The 20,328-nt window shown below is 36.8% G+C and overlaps 1 pseudogene; it reads left to right on the plus strand.

Moving 5' to 3' along the window:
- LOC109113226 overlaps positions 1-19,325 on the plus strand; it is a 70,791-nt pseudogene extending 51,466 nt beyond the window's left edge.
- Positions 19,326-20,328: the final 1,003 nt, after the last annotated feature.

Consider the following 20,328-nt stretch of genomic DNA (forward strand, 5'->3'; position numbering starts at 1 on the left):
CAAGACATTGCTACATTTTATAAAATGATGTGTGTGATCCTCACACCGGCTAAATCCAGAAAATGATTTAATGCTATAGGCTGGTTCTTTCCATATTCTTCTGTTCTTGTTTTCTCTGACTTTGGTAAAAGGGCTTTCTTGGATGATCCGTAATTATAAATACTGGTGTTTTGTGCAGTTTAAATATAAGATGGGCAGTAGGTCAGTAGCAGTATTATACTCAGCAGACCTTCCTGAAGGGCCAACATAAGCCTTAAAGGGATAGATCACCCAAAGATAAAAATCCTGTCTTTATTTTCTCACCCTAAAGTTGCTCCAAACCTGAGTTTCTTCCTGAAGAATTTTTAATTTTGGGGTGAACTATGGCTTTAAAGATTTTTTTTTTAGTCTCTCTCACTTTTTTTGACTATACAATAAATGTGTATATTTATTAATATGTTGTATTTGGGACATATATAGAAAGAAACAATGAAAGCAACCAAATTATATATATATATATATATATATATATAATATATATATATATATATATATTAATTGAGCTCAACCAAAAGAAAGAAAGATAATACAGGTTTGGAAAACAAATCGACACATTTTGCAGACATAACAGATAACAGAAAATGTAAAGTTGTGTTTACAAATCTGAAATGATTAGATTTCATGTAATAATCATGCTTAGTTTGAAAAAAAAAAAAGCTTGCATACGCTTAACGAGACGCATCTTAAGGGAAAACAGTTGTCACAGATGAAATCATAATGTCTTAATATTAAACTCTATCAAAAAATTTCATTAGAAATCAACACAACTATTGTCAGAAAATGTAATCACTTTAGAATATAACTACATGTTGTATGTGGATTTAATACATAATCGATCAGGTCAACTAATCAGGTCAATCCAGTGTCTATTGTAAACATCCTCACAAGCTAAACATGAACAAATACGAGTGAGCAAAATAATAAGTGGTTTTATATATCGAATCGAACACCTATGAATCGTGAATCGCAACCGCTTCGCTGGCTACTCAAAGATTGCACACGCCTATTCGCATTACGTTCTGGTGCAAGTAACTAGAAAGGGGCCAATGAATGAATCTTTTGTGTGAATTCATTTACAACATTACAAACACTGAATCCCCCCTGGATACGTTCCTCCAAAAAAAGCGTTGTAGCTGTTACCATAGGACTGTATACAAACTGACTCAAAAATAAAAATTAAATTAAAACAATTATAAAATAAAAAAACATACAATCGCATCTCGTGTCTCCTCGCCGCTGGCCGGTTGAAAAAACTCGTTCAGTATTCAAAATTAAAAATGCGTTTTTGCATATTTACAGGGACTGCAAACCGTGAATATACGGACAGTCATACTTTGCCTTTTTTAAACTATTTACTCTTCAATACAGAAGATGTATTTTATAAACCGTCAACGTAGCGAATCAGCTCAGGCACGCAGAGGGCAGCTACAACCTCGCAGCCGTCTATTTGGTGCAGGTTTCCTTGCGATGGCGTTCAGACTGCGGCTTGCTTGGACAGGCATCTTCGTCAATGGCGGATTACGATAACTACTGCATGACCGCGACGTTACGGGAGTTCGGAGGTGGGGAGAGGTAGGAAAGCCGCGTAGTGAGAGCACGGTGAGGCGCGGGGTGGGGGAGGCGGCGCGGAGGCTGCGTTGTGAGCGCGGAGACATCGAGCGCGGGTAGGCCAAAGCAGCAGCTCGCTTCGCTCTGTGATGAATAGAGGGCACGGCCACGAACACTCAGCCCAACATGGGGGCTTCATGATCTCGCAGCCGACTCGTCGGTTTCCGATGCAAGCCGACGTTATGTAAAGCCTCGCTGCAGTTTAGTGTTACAGGAATATGGTTATTGGTGTCAGCATCGGTTTGCAGTGATCAGCTTCGGCGGCGTGTTTTAGCGCAGGCGGAGGCCTCCTCGATAAGGGCTCTGACCTCCGACTCCAGGTATACTCTGCTGTTTTTTTAAAACCCACTGCCATTTACTTCTTATGAGCTGGAAACTCTTCTTCATATTCCAATACTTCTCACTTCTGCTTCGTGCACTGTTGTAAAGTATTGTATGAGGGCCTCGGGGTCGTCGTTGAAATCCAGTGCACATGGAAATGATCCCGTACACGCAGGTGAGCGTTCAGCCTCTGCTCACGCTGTCTCGGGGTCAGCAGCCAAGTCCAAATCATAACTGAGATTATTGTGTTTCCGCCCATCAGGACGACCGGATGGCATTGAACGTGTGTGCAGGGCTTTTATTTGCATACCGCGTGCTGCCACTTATTCTTCCCTTGACATTTATCAGCTATAAATATAGAAACAGAAAGTAAGTGCTTATGGACGAATGTAAACTGGTAAAATGAGTTCTGTTTTGTACTTTAGCGTTCCCTGACCATGTTGCATCATTGCTAATAAGGAAAAAAAAAGTTGGGACTGAGTTTTTGAAATAACTTGTTGTATCAGTTTAACAAAAATATCAGTGAAAACTGTGATATGTGAAATGTTTATTGCAATTTTCGTTTTTGAGGCATTTAAAAATAAATTTTGTCCTGTGATAAAATATGAAAGGCTCGCTCCAGATATCCAGTGTAGAACCTTTGTGCCGGTTATTTGGTTCATGCGATATATCGCAGGTACGAAGATGCACGATATTGTTATTGTAGGGCACTTCTAAATACCGCGAATAATTATATATTACAAATTATCAGAATTTGGAATGCATTTTAAGAATAGTGTTTCCCTATTAACTGCGTCACATAGCACGGACACTGCTGCTGTATGCTGCGTGGGAAAGAAGCAGGCGCTCTGATGTACAAACAAGCACGTAGAAGAGATCACATGGGGGAACAGCGTGAGAGAACCTGCGCTGAATAAGAACATCCACCTCTCGTGACAGCAGATTGCTCTACACTGCAGCCCTTACCCTGTAAACCACTTAAAATAAAGCATGCATTCTACTTTCTAAACCATTTTTAAATAATTTTAAATAGCCATTCTAGATTTGTGGATGTTTGGCTATTTGTGGTCATCACAGAGCCAAATACTTTAATGTTTTAGACTTAATGAAGGCTCATTTATTTGTCAAACCTTTTTTTAAATCTGGACTACAACATGCCATATTTACATTTGTTTGAAAGTGTTTTGCGATTCTCTTAATGGTTCCTTCACACTTTACCATGTAGGGCTTCTTTAGTAACAAACGCCAAGTGAAAAATTCCTTCTGAAACATTCTATTAATCTTAGGTATTCCAATATTAAATACCTACATTGTTAAGAAAGGGAAAGAAGCGGCAACCGTGTGATATTTAATGAGCTAACTATGAACTACAAGACTTGTATTTGTGAAAAATCAAATTATTAACTTCTAAATCATATATGCAGCTATTTGCTCATTGTTTATCCTGCTGCATTATTGAATGAGGCACTATGCGTGTCCGAACCGATTACCTTATTTGTTGAGTCTTGCACTATAGCTGACTGTAAAGATCAATTTTCTACATTTTTAACCGTCCTTAAGATCTCTTTAAGTCAATTTTTAAACTCATTGCAAAGTTCTTAAATCGCATGTTTATTTTGAGGTATTTTTCCTTCATGATTTTTTATTACTTTCTTATGTAAAGCCACTGTGGAATTACCATTGGTGTACAAAATGGCTATATAAATAAACTTGCTGGTGTAATGGCATAATGTTATGCAGTAACTAAGGTTAACTAATGATGTCTTATTGTAAAGGGATACCTATTGGTCTTTATAGGTTCTTTATTCCACTTGAGTTGGAGAAATGTATTTAACTTTATTTTTTCTGTTATTGCTTTATGGTATTATAAAATCTTCAGCTTATTTGTGTTATAAGAAAAAAGTTATTTTACCTGTTATCCTGTATTATGATCACGTTTTTTTAAAACTAAAATTCACTTACCGCGTGGATAATACCGCTATAACGCGTACAAAAGCATTAGCAAATAATCGCACCCAGGAAAAATTTGATACCTGCATATCCCTAATCCCAGGTTCACACAGTTCCTGCAGAAATAATTTGAATATGATTTTAATGTGCTGCTCAAGAAACATTTCTGGAGTATTATCAGTGTTTAAACTTAATTTTTCAGGTTTCTTTGAAGAGAATGGTCAAAAGAACAGCATTTAGCTCGACAGTAAACTGTTGTACTTTATAAATGTCTTTGTTACTTTTGATCCATTTAAGCCCGTCGAATAGAATTTCATCTGTAATTACTTTCCAAAAAAATAAAATAAAAATTTCGAGCTGAACCCGCGGCTGTTTGGAATGCTCGTAGTGTATATTAGTACAAAAGCTATTTGCCCTGCTTAATAATTTTAGTGAAAACGGTGATGTGCAACTATTCAAAAGGATCAGCCAGGAATATTAATTGATCACAGTGACAGTAAAGACTATTTTATACACTGTTATGTAAGATTTTCCGACACTCCGCAAAAAGCAGGCAGGAAAAGGCACATATAAAGTGGGTGTTGGGCGTTTAGTACTATTGCTGCTACGGAGTTTTAGCACCACGATGGGCGCAGGTTTGACCAGATTGACTGCAGGCTGAAACGGCCAGATAAGTGGGCTGAGTAATGGTAGAACCTAGCTGAGCGCCATAGTGTGCGGGTAACCGGTATTTCCAGCTGGTCCCCGAGCGCCGCAAAAAGTAGTGTTAAGGTTTGAGTTTTATCGCAGTGTTGCTTTTTGTTGCGGTGCTGGTACGCTTGAGTACCTCAGTAGCTGTAGACAGGCACAGGGACTGAAAATAACGCACCGATCGAGGCACAGGGAGCGGCGATGTCACAGGCTGTACCCTCGTTCCCAGGGCCCTCCGTCTGACACCAGAGGGAATGTCTGTAGGTATACTGGATCCCCGCAGAAGCTCACGAAAGATTTGCTTGTATGGGATAGTGGGTTGTCCACGTGCCCACAAATTTCAGCAGTATTCGGGTGAGAGATACCAGTGAAAAGTCCACGGTTCCTGGGGGTACCATAGCAACGACAACAAAACTATCGCTAATTAAGAAAAAAGAACACGCTCTTTAGCACTAACATATAAAACCCAGGGCATCTCTTTAAACGTGTTGACAGTTGTTTTAACGTTTTTTCTACAAGTCATATAATTAATAAAAACGTAAACAGTTTCACATTTAATATTTGTCTTTTAATTAATGAATTTAGATACACAGTTTATTTTTGGTAAATACAGGGATTTTTGCTATGAACAATTAAAACATTGAAAAATATTTAGTTATTTCTGTAAAAAAATAAAGTATTTATTATATTTTTATCAAGCAGTAGTAGCAGTATCACATACATCCTACTAAATAATAGTAATATTTCTAGCACAACACGATAACAGTGCGCGCTTTTAAAAGTTTCAACGATACACTCCATAATGTTTTCTTAAATCGATTTGCTTTACACATATCCGCCAAAATGGACCAAAACGCTGTAATACACATCGCCAGGCCAGTAGTTGGCGCCTGTCACCTTGTTAGTAAACATTACCTGTAGGGAAGTGACGATTATATGTTGTATATGATGCATCTCTGCTGTTATTGTAATATTTGTGAAGTAAATCCACACGCGACATTGTTCGCGACATCCGGCCATTGTTGTGTATGTTTGTTCGCGGCTTGCCTTTAAAATCCCATTAACGCACTTCGCGATGTCTACATTACCTAACACGCATTCACGACGCCAAGATGACATCACGATAACTGTATGCTTTTCAAAAACTTGCACTTTGAAACCCGCTTTCAGTCTCCAAAACACTGTTGTTGTGTAAACAGACAGGCAGAACGCGACAAACTTTACCGCTTTTGGCTGAAACATTGTGTAAACGGCCCCTTAATCTCCTATTACATACAGAAAATAAATAAAGATGCTTTCTGCAATATTTCCGTCCAAAGCACGTTGTGTCTGTTCAGTAGCACTTTATCACACTTTGTTACCAGTAATAGACCAATGTGTGGGCCAAGCCAATATGCAATTTGATGATTTTTAGGATTACTGATTTTTATTACTCATAACTGTCCAGTGTGCAGCAGACTAACAGAAGTGACCACACACCCACATTCCAGTTTCTCAAACCTTGTCAATGCTCATTTTTTTTTTTTTTTTTTTTTCTAAGCAGATGGTTCTCATGTGGCAGTATGAGAGTCAAAGTACTGCAGCTGTTTGGAAGTCTTAGCGATTCCTTGCTTCTTATCATTCTCAAGTGAAGGATTTCATAGTGTTGATTGGTGCTCTGTTATATGTTGAACACATTAATTGGGGGCGTTTACAAGCAGAGATTTGAAACCATTCAGCGGTGCACCAAAAATCGATCTTCAAATCGTTGTGTTTTAATTTCACCATCGCTTGGGAAGAGGTATTATGCTTTTTTTCTGTTTACATCGCAATTCTGTCACACGTTAAATATCACAATTAATCACGTGTAAGTGTCTTAGTGCTGAGTATAGTTAATGTTTTATATAAATACACCCACATACAGTGTATATTTTTGATTTTTTTTTTTATTTTTTTTTTCTTTTATTTTTATTTTTTCATTATTTATTCCTATTTCTTATTTTTTTTATAAATTTATTTTAATAGAATAATCATGGCCTGAATTGTGTTTTTTGGAAAATGGGGGGAATCCCCCTTTAGTTTGACTTTCTTATTGGGGGGATTTTTTTAATTTGAGGGGAGTTAGGAGTAATTTTTTTTAGAACATATTTGTTAAAACTGCAAATCAAAGCCAACTAATGTTTCGTCACCAGTAATTTTGGTGTTTTAAGAATTTATAATGTTGTTGATTGGATTCTATATTTTTATATTGTGAGGAAGATACTTAAAAAAAAAAAAAAAAAAACTTTCAAACTCTGAATTTAGTTTAACAAAAAAATACAAGTAAACAGTCAGTAGTAAAATAATAATAGATTAATGACAAGCAATGGCACAAACAAATACAATAACAAGATAATAACTAAAATTAACTGTGATTTGTTTTTTCAGGTAGGTTTAACAGTAATATTCAGGTACAGAAATACCACAGAAACAGAATAATCTATTTAACTTTAAAATAACACTGATTAGTCTTCAGTGTATAAGTAAATAAACATTAATGACAGATAGTAGCAGGCTTATTTAGGTTGCTGTCTCTTTAAGACCTCATGCGCGGATCAAACCGTTACACATAAGTTTTGTTTCTCAACTGTTTACATTAACTTAATAGCCTCTATACCAACGATGTTTAGTATAAATCGACTGTTTACATGAATACTCATCAAGTCGGGCACTTTGACATATTTGTTGGTATTAGAGATCGACCGATATGGGTTTTTCTATAGCCGATGCTGATGTTTAGAGGTCAGGGTCAGCCGATGGCCGATATGTGCTGCCGATTTTTAGGGCTGATATCTTGAAGTTTTTCCCTCATTTGCATGCTAAAATGTCACACTAATAATAAGTGGATGCACAACATTTCTAAACTTATCATTTATTTATGCACTGACTTGAACCATCTCTCGAATCTTAATTTTGTGGACTGCACGGTATTAAAAATAAAAAAAAAATATCTAAACTGACCAAGTATTAAATATATAAAACAGGTAATATATATATCGGCTATAAAAGTTTTAGAGCATTTATCAAGCAGAATTTTTCAAGTTTGTTGGAACATAAATGTAAACTTAAATATACATTTAAATAAAAGAAATAAAATTTTATAAATAAAAATCAACTCAAAACTGAAAAATATAAAAATATATATATACAAAATAAATAATAGTAGTGCTGCAAACACACTAGCAACCAGCAACATTTGTGTTTGGTATAAATGACACAGAACATCTAAAGTGCATTCTAACTTCAAACTTACATCGCAGTCTGTTCATTATTAAGATTAAGGTACAGTCAACCAAACATATAAAAGGTTACACTGGTCAGTTTAAATAGACCGCAGTATACAGGTCCACTCTGCTGTTATGCCAAGGACGTTTTTGCTCGTGTGAAGAGAATAATCTTTTCCGTCTAGTTTACATTAAAAAAATATAGTTTAACATTCAGATACATTGCAATATGGAAACATGTGGATATGCAGAACTAGATGTGAGCAAATAACCTCCAAATACATCACCCAGCCAAACTCACAAGGCCAAGGTTCTCGTCTGCACGCTATCATCACACACTCTCAATGATCTAATGCACTGTAAATGCCGGATTTATTAAAAACAAATAGGCCTACAAAACGTAAAAATTCAAAATCGAACATTTTGCAGATCAGGATCAAATAAAGTACTGGTCATACTTTCACTCGCATAAAATGTTTAATGTGAAAAAAGCGGTTTACTGACTTTAGCAGCACAGCCACAAGCATACAGTTAGCCTAATACGCTTTGGGATACAATTTTATTTTAATACTATAGTGTAATTTGGAAAACATTGCAATGGCGCTTTAAAATACAACAACGAAGCACTACCTAAACCATTTAAAGAGGCACATTCAGCTGTCTCCTTGACGGAAACAGTCAACAAAGTAAAATGATCTCAAACGCTGTGCGCTCCCTTCATTTATCAAATGATCATAATCATATTCATTTTACAGTCCCCTACTAGCATTTTATTAATACTAAAACCCTTTAATTTGGGTGGTAGAAAGCTTTTTTTTCCGGAAAGTGGCTTTTGCACATAATAATACACCGGCAGCAGACGATTTTACAGCATTAATCTTATTCATTGATTGTTAATTTAAACGACGATCGATCATGGAAATGATCAAATATTGACGCCCCTAAATGCAAATGAGTTGATGGAAACCTGGCTATTGCCTGCATCAAACCATGCTTCCAACAAATGTCATTCACCATTCTGTGCTGCCCAGGACAGCTGTCCTCAGCCGTTGCTGTCAGTGAGCAGGGCTGAGTAACGCAGCCCTCAATCACGCTGCAGTGTTTGTGAGAACTGACACCTACTCCCACCTCATTTACAGAGTGAAATTCTCTGACTACCTTTATCTCCCCAGGACTGTTGGTGAATCTTCCAAAGTTTTGGCTGTCAGGTCCTTCACATGCGGCAGCAGCACTTTCCACCGCGACCAATAACATCGGGCTGCCCAACGACGCGCCTGAATTTAAATCGGCGCATTTAACACGGATATCGGCCGATGCCGATATATTAAAATGACAAACATCGGTCGACCTCTCTAGTTGGTATGTATTTGGGCTGCCACGCCGAAAGGTGTGCACTCTCAGATGCGTCTCTGTGTGACTCTTTGTCTCTTTGGGTGTAAGGCTGCTCTACAAAAAAATGATCTTAAAGTCACAGAGCTCACAAGTACTGAATTGAGCACTTGAATGTTTAAAATTGTAAGACTCCAAAGCACGTGCAAATTATACATTCTGTCATCTGTCGTGAGCGTCTTTCACGTTGAAATATTTGCATAAATTTCCCGCGTTACAAGCGATGAAACTGTGGGAATCAGTAGAATTATGCACAGTCCCAACCACCCCATGCGAAATTCAAGCCCTGATAAACATGCGCGTGGCGTGTGTGTGTTTATATATACATCATAAATATGAATAGTAGGCTACACTCACATGTTATGTAAACAAAAACTTTTATTTTGGATGAGATTATTAGCGATTAATTATTTGACAGCACTATTTTTTCTTTGTTAGTTTCTGTGAATCACACTTGAAAAATGTTCTTAGATCAAATGTATGGCTGTTTATGTACTAGGAGGTCGACCGATGTTGCATTGCCGATGCGACGATAGCTAGGTTGGACCACACTGGGCCGATACCGATTAATTGACCGATAGTTTTTAAAATGAATACTGAACAAAAAATATAAAAATAGTGCTTTATTTTAAAAAATGTTTGAGTTACAGAATTGTATATATATTTTTGCTCTTTTACCAATGAAAATTATTCCAAACAACGAAGCGCTTGCGCATCTGAACTTAAAAAAAAAAAAAAAAAAAAAAAAAAAAAAAGTGGAGTCGTGGCCTACGCTCTGCTGAATGAATCTGTGATTTTGAATGAATTGGTGGTTTCACCATGCGTAGATCCGACTTTCTTTCCTTTTTCTGCTGACTAACTACTCCTTAATAAATATTCTGGCGTTTTCAGTATTTTTTGAAACATTACTCTTAGTATTATTTAGTTGTAATTGCACTGTAAAAGCATTTTTCATCTCGAAGCAGCAATAATGCACCTAAAAACACTCCAGAAGCAGTTTTTTATTTTTTAGTTGTTTTTTCATTTTGAAGGAGTTTTTATTCTCGTAGAAGCAATAATGAAGCAGTTTTTGCACCGCCTGTAATTTAACTTAGTGTAGATTAAATGTAACAATGATCAATACACTTGGACCTTAGAGTCGCAGCTTATAGTGTCTTAGTATTTTAACTAATTTTGATTAAATGTAAATGTGAGTAGATTTTTGTTTGACAACGATTAATCCGACTAAAGTCATACTCGAAGTAAAGACAAGTGGAGTATTCCTATTTTCAGTTGCATTATTGATGTGCACACCTTAATTACCATCTATTACCATCGTGTACACAGCAGTGGTCAGCAGTTTGGTAGGAAGCATTTGAGAGTAGATTGAAGAGCATAGAATTAATTAGCTGAAATTGTTCACTGCACTTGAAGCTTTCAGTAAATTAAAAATGAAACGCCCAAAAATATAACGAAGATGAACTATATGTTTATACATGAAATTCTGGAGGAGACATCGGATGGCGTTGCGTGGGGACGTAATGATGTATGCCATTGATCGATCTATGTACTATAACACATAAAATGGGAACATGAAAAGAATATTCTAAAAGCCACTAATGTTAACACCTTAATCATAATATTGTCTTATTCAGAATAATGTAAATATTCAGATTACTGATGTCCATGTAGACATAGTTTCATAATTTCACTTAAAACATGATGCATACATAAAATAAGGTTAGACTTGCACAATTACCCCTTAATGGAAAAAATGATTTGTTACTGATGTAAATATGACAAATTATATTAAAATACATTATATTATATAAAAATATGTGGCATTTAAAAAAACACTTACTGGTCAACCACTATTTATTAAAAATTCTATTTGCTGACAAAAATGGCATGAAAACAAATGTCTAGCAGAAGCAAGGTTTCTGTGTTCTTGTGAATGTGAGGTTCTTCGGGAAGTTAAGTGGCAGTGGAACATAAGAATTGTTTGTGTGTTTTTTTTATTTATTGGAGAGTCATGGTTTTTTTTTTATTGTGAATGTGGTCTTCTGTTAAGCAGCTGAGTGAGTGGTGATGGTGGGCTTCATCAGTCAGTGTGCGTCTTTCATGTGCAGTGTTTGAGTCCTGCTGGAAGCACATCTGTTAAGCAGCTGAAAAAGAAATAACTTAAGCTGCGTGTTGTTAGTTCTAGAAAGTGTAGAAACTGATCAGGTTGCTTTGCTTTTGTTTTTTTCGGACAGACCCCGAGGCCGGTGGCGGTGGAGGGCCCAGGCGGACCCCGGAAAGCAGAAGGAGCTCCCCCACAGAGCCGCCCTACACGGCGTACGTCGGCAACCCTGCCCTTCAACACAGTGCAAGGAGAACATAGATGCCATCTTCAAAGACCTCAGCCTCAGGAGCGTCCGGACTAGTGCGAGACAAAGAGACAGACAAGTTCAAAGGTGGGCTGATCTTAAATTGTTTGCTTATTATTCATACTGGGTTTTCGCCTAAGTACTAAACTTTGTGCTGCGGACATGAATCAAACCTCAAAATGTGTGGCTAGTTTATCTTTGTGTTGCTCGACGGGTAGAACGTGGCTCCAGCAATGCCAAGGTCATGGGTTCGATCCTCAGAGAAACCACATGCTGTTTAGATTGTAACTTGAATTAATGTACTGTACTGAAAATCAATGTGAATAAACGCATCTACTTGATGATCAAATTGTTTTTGTTTTTGATCTCCAGGTTTCTGTTACGTAGAGTTTGACGACTTGGAATCTCTGAAAGAGGCTTTGACATACGATGGCGCTGTAAGTCACCTGATTACACTTTTATTCTAGTAGTTTAGTTTTAATGGATGCGGTTATGTGCTGTCATTATAAATAGGAATAGACCCACTTTTTGGTTTATATGGCTGGTAAAAGTGAAAAATCATAAAGCAGAATACACGTAGGTATATCGATATATCGTTTCAGCATCGATATCGCGATGTGTACATCCTCAAACAATTGAGAAAGTGTTCCTGCTTTCTGTCAGTGGAATGTTAATCAAACAACAACAAAACAGAGAAAAAATCACTTTTGTAGCTTTAACACGGATTTTCATTTTATAACAATGAAGACTATGCAGTGTTATTTTACATTTGATTATTCAATTTCTGTATTGGAATACTGTAAGACTAACTTGAAAAATATAAAGCATGGTTTTTTATTTCATTTGTACTTTTTTGCGATTATATTTATATATGCCTTCAAATTTGTTTATTTTCTATATCGATTTACTCGCCTGCCAAAATCTCCCAATCATTTGAATATTTTTTTCCAAATAGAGCTATTCAAGTCATCTTTTTTTTTTTCATATCGCAATATGTATAGCAGAAAAACTAAATATCTCAAGCTTTCTCCAGTATCGTGCAGCCCTAATAGATAAGCTTGACAGCTGTTTAAAACTTGCACTTTAGATCGAAAGTTTGGGGTCCTTAAGATTTTTTTAAGGAAATTATTAATACTTTTATGCAGCAAGGATGCATTAAAATTTATTTAAAAAAAATTAACTGTTACCAAAGTTTTCCGGAACCAGGGTTTTTCCTGGGTCAAAATTGGTCTTCGGTGGTGGCTGACCGACATGGTCATCCACACACAGCAAAGAATACCCTAGTACCCATGATCCGCAAGCCCAATATTGACAATAAATGTTAAATTTAAAAATAAATACAAAAAGAAACAGAAAATACAATAAGAAACAATTGTGATATTTTTTTTTTTTCTTATCCTATTTATTCATGAAAAAACGATCACTGTTAGGCTAGATAGTAAAAGAAAGCGATTACAACTTATTTTACATGTAAACATCATCGATACCAAAGTATATTTGAAATGTCAAAGGTATCACAATTTATCTGTTTACAAATTATGCAATTATCAGACACAGATATTTTTTTACCTGTCACTCTCACTGTCATCCTTTCTTGCCCTCTTTGCAAAAAAAGCTGTGATTTTTCCACAACTGGTTTTCATAGTTTTGAAAGATAAAATCCTTTTTTGATAGACCTGATAAGTATTTTAGTATAATCATATCAATTAAAACGTAGCATTAAAAATGTAGCGTTAAAAGGTGTAAAAGTGTAATTTTTTACCATATAAAATTTAATAAAATTAGCAGCTAGCTAGCAACAACTTGCTTTGTGCTTTGATCTAGTTTCATCTCACTCCAGTCTAACTTTAAATGATTTTATAGGTAATTTACTACACATTGGCAGAGGCCTATACATACTGTGGATTATTAAGGCTAAATTTTACTAAACTTTTTCAGACCTTTATATTCATCTAAGGATCAAAACAAAAGTTCCACAAAAATAAGTAGCAGCACAAACTGATGCTAAATATGGGATAAATTACATTTTTAAACATTACAATAGAAAGGCTGTTTAAAATTATATTTCCCAGTAGTATTGTTTTTACTGTATTTGTAATTAAATGAATGTAGCCTAGGTGAGAATAAGGGGCTGTGTTCAAAAAATCTTGCCACCCGCAAACTTCTGAGCGCTAGTGTACTGTTTGAGAAGTTGTGTGTTAAGTATGAAGTTCTTTCACAGCTGCTAGGGGACCGATCTTTGAGGGTGGATATCGCAGAGGGCCGAAGGCAAGAACGTGGTGCCGGAGGCTTCGGCTTCCGGAAAGACGACAGAGGTACTGTGTGTGCGCCAATCAATATATCTAAATATTACCGTCGTGCATTAGCACGATCTCTTTATCTTGTACTTCTATTAGTGCTGCTTTCTCTTTCTTGCTGTTGATGTATTGCTTGTGTTTCCTTTCAAATGTTGTGGTCTTTAAATTCTCAGAAATGAGCAATGCTAGGGATTGGCGCTCCCATTGTATTTTTATTTATTTATTTATTTTTTAATAATAATAAAACAAGATAATATGGTCATGTAGAGTAGCATGTATAGTTTACTGAAGTTTTGGGCATGTCGGATTTTTTAACTTATTTACTTGCATTTTATAGAGTCCGATGGTAAATTAAGAATTTGTTCAGTTACAGGCACAACTCAAGTTGTGAATTTATTTATTTATTTATTTTTTAATTCAATAAAAAGACAAATTTGATCTTCAGGTGAAAGACCTTTTTCTCTGATGCTAATCATTTAGTCCACTTCAACTTGCCCAGCCACAGTTGACTGCTAGTAGACATTATGATCTTTTATTTTAGAGAAAATATGACGAGAGTTACCCCAAAAATTTCAATACCATATGCTTAAAAAAAATAAAAAACGTTTTTGTTGAAATTCTTCGTGATGTGCCATAACCAGGATTTTGGTGGTACTGCCAACCCTTAAGCAATGCTCAATATTAGCTTTGTGTCTTCTGTCTCTTATTCTGAACGGTCTCCGCTTGGTTATATTGCATATAGCTACAAGTATTTAATTCACTGCTCATACTACACAAAAACAGCATTTCTTAAAGGGATAGTTCACCCATATAATTTTAATTCTGTAATTTACTCACACACAAGTTGTGGCAACCATGCGAGTAATCAAACGGTTTCTGGTCAAAATATTGTTTTATACAGGGTTGGATCAACTCGAGGGTGAGTAAATGATGACGTAAATGTATTTTTGGGTGAACTATCTTTTTAAGCCATGGCTTCTCACAGTCATTGTTCATGTACATGTTTCATCTTCGGATTTCTCTGTGCTTTTCTGTTTTTTCATCCCTCAATAGAAAACCCTTTCCCTCTAACAAATGAAGTGCTTTCCTATAGGCTAAACTTGCCTGTCCAGCTGCTGTCTTCCTGTTAGCACTGATGATCTGATGGGTTCAGTTGAACCGTTTCTCTTTCACCCTGATCTCAGCTGTGAATTGTTGCCCCTATTAAACAGCCCCCTGTCCTTTCAGGCCGTGGTGGCTCACGTGGGGCCAGAGGAGGGGGACGTGACTCCAGAGACGACTTCGACCCAGTCTGGAGGAGGTGCGGCGTGTGAACAGGGCAAGAACTCGAACCCGTTGGGGAATTAGCACTAGATGATCGGCTCTAGATAGTCATTTTAGCAAGAATCTGATATACCACACATCTGTGGCGTGATATGACCACAGACAATTCAGATGTGTTCCTCTGCTTGTAAAAATGATCAGAAAACACGTTTACAATAAACTTACTGGATGAACGCCTAGTAGGTTTGTAGGACAAGATTTCCATTACTTCATTGGATGGGGGGGGGGGGGGTGTTACAAAAAAAAAGATATATATATATATAAAATAATTATTATTATTATATAAAATAAAAAAAATATATATAAAATAATTATTATTATTAGGGTTATTATTATTATTAGTGTTGTTATTAATAATAATAATAATAACAACACAATCTTTTTTTAATTTAAAATTATTAAATTATTTTTTTAATAATTATTATTGTGATATTTTCATTGCAGGTATGCACTGTAAAGTTATAATGCAATAATGGAAATAATTGTCAGCACCGTATTAATTTATAATATTTATATGTTATAAAAAAAAAAATCTGCATACATTCAAGACAACACAATCCCATGATGTGTGCATTAAATATTAAATAGAATATTTTTCATATAACTGTAATAAGCAAATTATTTGTCATAAACTTTAATGAACAAAATCATAATGGATGTAATGAATAATGGATGGAATGATTATTGTGTATTTAATTATTAATGTTTAGCTGCTTTTTTATATTTTTTTTATTTTGGGGTAAAATAATTGCTGCTTCTTGGCTGTTTTTGTGACATTCACACTGTTATGGTAAATGTTTTTCTCAACCACTTTTACAAACTGAGGAAGTCAAAATAGTGTTTGAAACCTTGTTGATAAGGACCCAGAATACTCCATTAAATGAGTCGCGGGACTTTATCAGCAGGGATCTTGCTGTTGCATATTTATGTTTTGGCATTTTCATCAATTTTAAGTTAATTTTTGAACATTGATCTCTCAGGGACTCCATCTCATTGCCATCAGTCATGTTGTCAGTGGAGTCTCCCTGCTGGTCTGCAGTCAGATTTCCTCCCAGATTGAAGTTGCGTATAGATACTGATCTGGGATCAGACTTCATATTTCTTAAGCACTGAGATATTTTGCCCAGAGCCAATGCCGGATCAGTATTTTGGTGCAACTTTGCGGTGGAGTGGGAGAATGACGGACGAGTTACTCACACTTCCTCTCTTCACAGGATATAGAGATGATGACTTCATGGGTGGGAGGAGTCGAGGAGGCGGTCGCCCTGGCGACAGAAGGGGGGGCGGAGGAGGCGTGGGGCGCTTCAGAGATGGACCTCCTCGCGCAGGCCAGACAGACTTCAGAGAACCCTCTGACGGTCTCACACATTTATTCATCCTGAAAAAAGTTACCTCTATATGTGTGCTTTAAAGTCAACGTGAAATCATAAAGGGCCATATTTACTCTCCGTACATGTTCCTGCTCAAACCTCTACAGTGCAAGCAGATCACTCACATAAGCAAAAACGTTTCAGTATAGCCGATGTTATCCATTGTTTAATAAACTGGTAGATTTCACTTGCTAGTGTTTGAATTGTGTATGATGCCAATTTCAACACCAGAATATTACGCACTATCGATTCTTGTAACAGCACGTTGCACATTAAATGTTTTGCACGAATAAGTTGTTCACCTTTTTCCATCCATGTTTTGATTTCAGCAAATCAATTCGAGCAGACTTGGATAATGTATTTTTGTTTTGTTTTTTAAGTTGTGCTTTTAAATCATGACACCTGTGAATATATCTTTGTATAAAGCTGTCGTGTACAAAACATTTATTAGCCAGTGGCTAATAAATATACAGTTTTTAGGTATAACTGAAATGTTTTATTTTAATTAATATATTATAATTTAATGCCAAATAATCAATGCACAGAAATGGATTCAGTCAGAGGCTCAAATAAATATGGCCTACTTGCTGGGGCAAAATCTTCATCCTTATCAATCTTCATTCTCTCACTCAGATTTGTCATTATTTTTATTGAAGGGTATACACTCACACATACATGTATATTTAGATGTGTGTGTGTGTGTGTGTGTGTGTGTATACTTGCACATAGTAAATATACACAGTACACATACATATATTATGTAAATAAAAACTTTTATTTTGGATCCGATTAATCGTTTGACAGGTATTGTATATGTTTTTAAAAAACAGACAAGGGTATTTTTTAATATAATTAATAAACTATTATATAGTATTTTTATTATTTTAAATTATTTTTTGTTTTCATTTAAATTTTAATGTTTTTATTATTATTATTATTATTATTATTGGGTCTAGTCAATTCCCAATTTTTCTGCCCAACTTTTCTTTTTGATATTTTGTTTGACTAAAAGTTCAGAAGTAAAATAGTTTGCACATACCATTTCACGTTGACTTTACATGATGTTTTTGACACTTGGATAAATTATACAATAACATCTGATTTCTGGATTTCTCATTTTCCACAGAGGAACGAGCGCAGAGACCCAGGTTACAGCTGAAGCCGCGTACAGTGGCGGCTCCCCTTAACCAAGTGGCCAACCCCAACTCGGCCATCTTTGGGGGTGCCAAACCCAGGGAGGAGGTAATTCCCAAAGACAAACACTAAGAGACTGCAGCCTCCCTCGGCGCTCCAAAAGGAAGGAAGGAAGGGAGGGAGGAGAGAAAGAAGGGAGGGATATACGGGGAGGGAAGGGCGAGACGAAAAAACGTATCATGCCAACGGGAACGTGAACTACCTGTTAGAGATGAACAGAGATCGCGCGACTATTTATTCAATGGGAAAAAAAAAAAAAAAAAAAACACAGACCACGCCCACATCGATCGATCGTCGTGACACCTGCACACACCGAGCAGCTCCTGAATGCATGGCAAAACTGTTTAACAATGGTTTTATGTCCACCTTTGCGTCCTGTAATTAGTGCCTGCTCTGTACTGTAGTTTTCGTCGGGGGAAAGTTTTTTCACATCCTTGGTGAGATCCGAAAAGGTTTTTTAATTATTTTATTTTTCTTCTCGAGCTGCTCTCTTAAACTGAATGGAACTGATTTTAAATTTTTTTTTTTTTTGGCTTGTTTTATAGCTTTAGACTAAACTACACGTCAAGTCCTTTTTTTGTGTGAAAAATGACGACCCAGATTTGGTTTGTGCGCTTTTCTTGCGGGGCAGCTAGCTGACGTTTCTACAGTTGACACTCGTAACAGCGTTGGCGAAAAGCAGTATTAGGTTTATGGGATTGAACGACCGTTGCTTTGTATTTTGTTCTTGGGATTTTTAAAGATTTTTCTCTTTAGCGTGCTTTCCGAACGCGGCGCGGGCTCCCTCACGATTCCAGCCGGTTCACGTACACAAACCTTCGAACGCACACTGGATTGTACATGTGGTGCTTGTCCCCCCCCCCGGTCCTCACGGTGTGTGTAAACTGCCGTTAAAGCACAACGTAGTCCAGCGGTTCGGTTTCTTAGTAGAGCTACACTGCGCAATCTTCCCGTTTGTGTTGTTGATTCTAATATTGCTTTGTCAGAATGTTCATGTGCAGAATTCACCGTCTCCTACAACGGACCCTGTGTAACCATCTTGTTCTTCTTTTATGTTTCCGTTCTCTAAAGAATTAGTATCTGTGTCAGTGTGGCTGCATTATTCCGGAAGGCTATACTGGATTCTACTGGCTTTGATCATCATAAAATCTTTCAGAGACTTCAGTGACATGCAGGCAGGGGCACGAGGTGCTGGTCTCCTCTCGAATCCAAACCAGCCCTCATCCGATTGGCTTAAAAAAGGACGTGGAGGTGGGGGCTCTAGAAAGGGGTGGGGCTCAGTCTTAACTCCGCCTCTGCCTGTCCTCGCTGGCTCCTCCCACACGCCTCAAAGAACCCAAACTTGGAGGACGGCATCTCCAGGTTGATTGCATTTAAGGACTTCGACATCTCTTTCCCTTCCCAAAGTACCTTTGTGTTTTTGAATTTGTAGACGCGCGGACGTAATTGCCGCCGTGTCCTTTTTTTTAAAATATTTTGCTCTTTAAATTTCTTTGCTGTATTTGAGGATTAAAACGTTGAGCTTGATTCTTAATTAAACCATTTCAAAGTGAAGAGCTTCTTGAGTTCTTGTTGCCTCGTCTTTGCGAAAGATTTTCCCACCCTGACCAAATCCTGGCTCATCCAGAGCTTTCGGGAACAATGTGCCACATGTTTCGTTCATTTAGAAGAGTGTGCATGATAGGTTTGGTTGGTGACACGAGGGTCTGCAGTCTACAGCGACATCCACAGCTTGGCGGCAGTGTATTTATTTCCAGATGAGAAAACACAGTAGAAGCTATGAACCATAACAGCATCAGTACTGCCTTTCCACAGGAAGCTAACTGAACAAAAATGAACTGCTCGCACATCTCCAGACACGCCAGGCGCTGTAGTTTGATCCAGTGTAGAGTCCTCCATGTCGCATCCCTTCTCTTTGCATTTTACTGGATATAAATGAGGAAGTTCAACTTTTTTCTTCTTCTTACTGTATAATAGAGGTCAGCTGTTTTTATTCTTCTGTTTCCTACACTCTTAATGGCAATAAACTGTATCATCTTACAGTGTTTGAAATGAATGTGTTGACACAGGATGAATTTATTCTGTGTCCTGTGAAGCTGAATGGTGTTCGAGTCATTTGAAGGACAAAAAAAAAGTAATTTTACCTGTATTCAACCTGGCAGTTGGTTTATCGCAGGAGTTGTGTTGTAGGCTTCAAGAACAAGGTCACAGGAAGTCTTTATTCTCAACATAGGAGACACGTGATGAGTGATTGTTTTGCATATATAAAGAATAAAAGATTTGAAGAGGAGAGCCTGGGTTTGGGGTGTCAAGTGATCTAAAGTGGGTGGTTTTTTTTTGTGTTTTAAGGTTATATGATTTGTAGATTATTGCATGGTTTCGGGGTGTCAATTTTGCATATATAAAGAATAAAAGATTTGAAGAGGAGAGCCTGGGTTTGGGGTGTCAAGTGATCTAAACTATTATTTATCCATTGACCTCCATATCTTGATCTGTTTTATTGCGATGGCTGTTCTCAGTTATTTGGTGACTCCAACGCTCTTCAGAATGTATTTTG

Source organism: Cyprinus carpio, chromosome B15 (assembly GCF_018340385.1).
Source record: "Cyprinus carpio isolate SPL01 chromosome B15, ASM1834038v1, whole genome shotgun sequence".
Classification (NCBI taxonomy): domain Eukaryota; kingdom Metazoa; phylum Chordata; class Actinopteri; order Cypriniformes; family Cyprinidae; genus Cyprinus; species Cyprinus carpio.